Source organism: Adiantum capillus-veneris, chromosome 16 (genome assembly GCF_014529385.1).
Source record: "Adiantum capillus-veneris isolate H3 chromosome 16, ASM1452938v2, whole genome shotgun sequence".
NCBI classification, from domain to species: Eukaryota; Viridiplantae; Streptophyta; class Polypodiopsida; order Polypodiales; family Pteridaceae; genus Adiantum; species Adiantum capillus-veneris.
The window spans coordinates 91,945,995-91,951,994 of NC_140946.1; the positions used below are offsets into that span (position 1 = coordinate 91,945,995).

A 6,000-nucleotide genomic window follows, 5' to 3' on the forward strand; every position below is an offset into this window, starting at 1 on the left:
GTCGCTAATGGGTAGCCACCCTATGACGTGGCAGGCGGGATTTTGGAGCAGCACCGAATGTCGCCAAAGTTGGGCCAAAAACGAGTGCCTAGGCAAGCTGGCCATATCCCGTCTCTCAGGCGCCGCTGTCTAAGCCTTCCTGCGGCCTGCGCGAGCAAGACAAGCTCCCTCCCCGTCGGCGTTCGGTGCCTGGTTCTTCTACGCCATTGCTTTTTCTTTTTTATTTGTTCACACCTCCTAAAGGTTTAGGGTAGCACCATTTACAATGGGCGGCCACATTTTAATGGCTTTGGGCAGACAGTTTAATCCCTTGAGGCTTAAGGCCCTTGTAGGGTAGCATATTTGGCATACATATCGGCCATAGCAATGCACTATGAACTCGTCAAATCTTTTTATGCTTCCGTAACGGCCACATTTGGCGTACATATTAGCACTGCACTGCATTAAGCCAGTATACTGGCCAACTCAAAAATACACTGCTAGTGGAGACGGGCCTTCAGTTGTCGCCAATTTCGCTTTGTCGGCTCCATTTCCCAGAATCTGTCTGAAGCTCAAAAATTACCAGATGAACTTGACTGATCAAGGCGACCAAGGCGGTTCGAAACCGGCCCCTAGTGATACTTAAGCTGGCCATATCTTGCCAACAGAAACCCCGATTGACGAACTGGAAAGACTGACATGCTCCTGGAAGTGAGCACTTCAGTCCCATGCATTTATATCATCCTTGAACTTTTATCATCAACTACCCAATCTGGTACAAATCTACTACCAACTCAACTTCAAACTGTCATAACTTCTTATCTGTAGCTCCGATTGACGAGTCGTAAAGACAGGCTTGTAGAGCACTTTGAGTACTTCAACTTTGATCAATAAAATCCCAGCTATGACCACTTCAAGCATACTCACTGTTTAGCATTATCAAGACATCTTTTGGCCCTTAGAGCCGCATCTGGCACACTTTTAGCTTAAAATTGGCTTGTTAGCAAGCCCTTATTACTGTTGAATAATCACGTAGGATTCAAATAGACCTGAGTGGCATCCCTTTGCTCATTTTCTTGTCATGGAAGCGGAGTGGCATGACATCGCAACAGCAAGGAACCGTAGCAACGAGGGACTCCTCGTATACACTGCAAGGTATGCATGAGTGTGGGGGCGCTCCAAGCGGCTTGCACAACGGCCTGGGTGTGTCTTGCTACTGCACGGAAGCTTGGCATGGAGACTTCACTACCCAAGGAGGAGGAGGCTACTCTTAGAGGTTCAGAGGCTGTCCTTGCAGGGAGGACGCTGGCTGACCTTTCCCCATCTTTCTTGCTGGCTTCTTCGCCCTTAATATTTTTTGCCTTGGAGTTTGGCGGCAACCCCACACTTCCTCCGGAGGTGCAGAAAGCTTGCCATGTTCTGGTCTGGCTATTTGGTATGTTGTCATGGTGGGGTCTGTTCTCGTGGGCATGTATGCCAATAAGACGTACTGCGTAAATTGGTGAATCTGCACTAATGCTGCCAAATCGACGAATCTGCATTTGGTATTTGAAAATCGTGAATTTTGTGCTACCTAAATCAGCGAATCTGCATGATCAACTGGTGTTGCCTAAATCAGCGAATCTACACTAGGATGAGCATTTACACTGCCTAAATCAGCAAATTTGTGTGCATGTGACCAATGGACTAGACAAACATAAAGCAGGAAAATATTTACTATGTGTTTGACACCATTGTGCAGTATAACTAAGTATTTACAAATTGTTAGTTAGTATCCCAGAGCACCTTAGCTCACATGAGTAGCTCCATAGCTTATAGACAAATCATCTCAATAAAAATTCCCTTCAACACAATTAAAAGTGATGACCTTAGCAGTGTTTGAGTATTTAGGTTAGAATACAATGTAGAGAGATGAAATATGAAAAGAGGAATGACATATTTGATGTACATACCAGGAGGGTATACTGTATTTGAAAAATATATATACCAATAATACCATTGTTGGCATATGGGGAGAGGTACAAGTGCTGCAACTAGCAAACTTACACCAAAGTATAGCTAACAGATCCAAAATGTGTTAGTGTGGGGTTAATAAATAGTCATAAACTTGCAATGACACCTACAGAGGGGATTAGTATACAACTGAGACAAATGTGAGACAACTGAGCGGAAAGAAAATTGTTGCAGTTCTAACTTAATAACATAGAGTCATAAACAAAAAAATGTAGGAACCAGATTCGATTTGAGTTTCTAGCTCAATGTAAGAGTCAGAATTACACTGTTTACTTACAAACATCTACTATGATTAGCCTTGGATCGATTAGAAAGTGAGATGAAATCGATATATTGTCGATTGTTTTGTTTGAATAGAGGAAACAGTCCTCTTGATATTAAAATTGTTGTCTATAAAATACAGTGTCTTGATTTTTATTTTTATTTTTTATTTTTAGTTGTTTAAATGGCATTGACCAGTGTTTAGTCATAATATCACGAGAGTACATCTTGTATATCATGCAAAGGCCAGAGGGAGGACAGATAGTAGATTGGTCCAACAAATAAATACCAAAGCAAAATTATTTCCTTAAAGCCATTTACGACAGGCGGTTCTAGTTAGACATATACATATACTTCAACACTATCGTGGTCGGCCATCTACTATAAACATGAATAATTTCATTAAGTAGACCTGCTTTTCTTGAAATTATAATTAACAAAATATGAAGATAGATACATATACATAATCAAAATTTTGGATGGTCTGGCTGACAACTTCAAGCTTGCGATAAATGCTGGCCGTGTTCAGTGCACTTCCTTGCCCTTGGCTCTAGCCCTTTTTTCGGATGTGGGGGATCCTTCTTAGCCATCTCTTGCACACTTTGCCGGTGTTCAAGCATCCTTTGGGAGAGTCTTGCAGAAGAACCTGCCCCACAGACTTGTGACTGCATCGAGGAGGTCTGCGTCTCTTCATCCAAAGTGAAACTAGTGGTTGAGAACATGAACAAGAAGGGCCAAAGGGTCAATATATGTTCTCTCTAGTTTTTTGAAAAATGATCTTGTGGAAGGCGCTTGTAAATTTGATCCTATCTCATTGGCAGAGATGATGAGATTGGTAGCATCATTTGCGTCCTCATTAAGAGATCCTCCATGAGTGTGGTGCTTGTTGGAAATCCAGGAGTTGGAAAGGCTACAGTATTTAGAGGCCTTGCTCTAAAAATTGCCAAGAGAGAGGTGCCAAACACTCTCTTTGACATGAAAGTAAAATCTTTGGATGTGGGTGCTTTAGTTGCCGGTGCAACCCGGCTTGGAGATATGGAAAGACGGTTCGGGGCTCTTTCAAAGGAATCAAAGCAAACTGGTGGAAAAATTATTCTTTTTATCAATAAAATACATCTTGTGCTAGGTTTATGATTGCAACAGACTTGTTCAATTCATTGCTTGTTGAAGGTAATCTTAGATGTATTGGGGCAACAACCACAAAACATTACATGAAATATGTTCAACGAGATGCAGCTTTAGAAAGGCTCTTTCAGCAGGTGCATGTTGATGAACCCAATATAGCCAACACACTAAGCATCCTTGATGGTGTCAAAAGGGAGTATGAATTACACCATGGTTTTTGTATAATGGATAAGGCCTTGGCTGTAGCTACTCAGCTGTCAAGTCTATACGTTACTGACACCTTCCTCAAAAAATAATTTACTTTGTTGATGAAGCATGTGCCAATGTGCAAGTACAACGTAACAATCAATCAGAGAAAAAAAATACTAATGATAATACTATACTTATCAAAACAGTGGGTCCTGATCAAATAGTTGAGGTGGTGGACAGATGGACAGGCATTCCTGTGAGTCATCTAGGCCAAAACAAAAAGGAGTGGTTGATAGGTTTTGCTGACCGTTTGCATCAACAGGTGGTGGGGCAAGATGAAGCAGTACAGGCAGTTGCTGACGCTGTACTAAGATCTAGGGTAGGATTAAGTCGGCCCCAGTAGCCCATCGTGTCATTCTTATTCTTAGGACCAACAGCAGTTGGTAAAATAGAACTGGCAAAAGCGTTGGTTGAACAACTCTTTGATGATGAACTTGTGCGCATTGACATGTCGGAGTACATGGAACATCATTCTTGCAAGATTGAATGGTGCTCCACCAGGGGCCTTCCCGCTTCATGCAAAGTGTTGAAGGGGTGGGTGGGGAAGGCTCAGACACCCTATCGCGTAGCTCGCATGCGAGCAGTTGACTGTCAGTGCCCCGTAGTTGATATTCGGCTTGGCCATAGGATAGGTTGAGGGAGAATGAGAGAGAGAGTCTGAGGGGGTGCGTCACAGCATGAGAGAGAGAGAGAGAGAGAGAGAGAGAGAGATAGATGGAGATGGTGGGCTGTGTGGATGAGCGCGGCCGCTGCATGCTCCATGAAAGAGAAAGAGGAAGAGGAAGTGGTTGGTCTGCATGGCGGGTGGTAGAAGATAGGGAGACAGAGAGTTAAAGAGGTTGTAGCTACTATGTGTGGTTGGGAAGGGTGGTGGCTAGTTGGCAGAATGAGCAGGAGGCCACAGAAAGATGGCTTATCGACTCTAAGAGAGAGAGAGAGAGAGGTAGAAAATGAGACCTTTCTGGTCCTAGAGCAAAGAGTGTAATGTTGTGGCGGTGATTGTTTTTCCAATTTTTAAGTAAAATATAAAGGTAGTCCTAAACTTGCAGCTGTATGAACAACATAAGGTAGGCGGGCGGCTATTTGCTACCCACCACAGTTGTTGGTCAGATGTAAATAGAATTGCACGTGTCGTTGCATGGTGATGGGTGGTGTGGGGGAGCTGGTCGATTGTAGCTGGCGCGATGGCCACTCAAATTGAGGGCACACATTGTCATGCATGTTGGATGCAAACAAGTTTTCAAACTGACAGTTCGTCGTTAGGTTCTGCTACTTGTCGGACAAGAGCGAACAGTGGCTACCGTTGTTGCGAACATGCACCCGCACAATAGGCAAGCAATACCTCCTATTTGGGTGGTAACCTACGACAGAGGTTTCTAGTACGTTGGTAGCTTGTCCATTGCGATTATTGACACCTTTGGTGCCATCACAATCAGCTTATGTAGTGAGGCTTGGCCATGCCATGGTGGCATGCGTCAATTTCCTTACTGCTAGCTCTAGGCCTCTAAAGGGTGCATTACTGTAGAATTCAATGGCTACGGTTTTTGTTGACACGCTTGCTCAAGGATGTCATGACTGTAATGTTTCTTGGGGTTGTTTTCCCATGGATTGTTTTTTTTGTCAAATGCCCCTTCGTCCTTCTTCTCATGCTATAGATCTTGAGCTTGATTAGGACTGGTTCCCACGATGCTAAGTAGTTCTTCCTTTCAATTTGGCCCCATACAATTGTGTGTCCTATGCTTTCAAATGTGTGTCCTATGCTTTTAAAGCCTTTGGATTTCTCTCTAAAAACCTTTTTCCAAGACTCATAATCAAGATGTGCCGGTTGTTTTGTTTTGTTTTTCAAGTATTGCGACTAATCCATTGATATTCGCAATTCGATCATAATGCAAACGATCATTCTTGTTTTGTTTTTCAAGTATTGCGACTGATCATCCATTGATATTCGCAATTCGATCATAATGCAAACGATCATGCTTGTGAATGTAGTGATATCTTCAATAAATAAGTAAGTAAAAAGTAGCTTCTTATGGTCGATCAATATTATCAGCACTAATTTCTATGTATTTCTATCAAGATATGTACTCTAACTGATTAAGAAAAAGAAAAACGTTGGTTTATTTATGCATTTAACATGAATCCCTTCACAATTTTGATCAATGGAAATTAGAAAGAAACAAAAATACTCAAGAAAAAGAAACTTAGCTTTTATCATATTTCAAGGCCCATGATCGTTAGAGCGTAGCTTGAGGCTCTAATACCACTGCTACAAACGTGAGGTGGCCCTACCAAATAGAGAAAACAAAATATTGCAAGACATAAATCAACAAAACTATATACATGGCAACCATCTTTGCACTTACTATAAGCCGT

At 42.4% G+C, this 6,000-nt stretch overlaps 1 pseudogene; it reads left to right on the forward strand.

Annotated features, from left to right (window-relative positions):
* Window positions 1-1,140: 1,140 nt before the first annotated feature.
* On the forward strand, window positions 1,141-4,107 carry LOC147439456 (chaperone protein ClpB1-like; annotated as a pseudogene).
* Window positions 4,108-6,000: the final 1,893 nt, after the last annotated feature.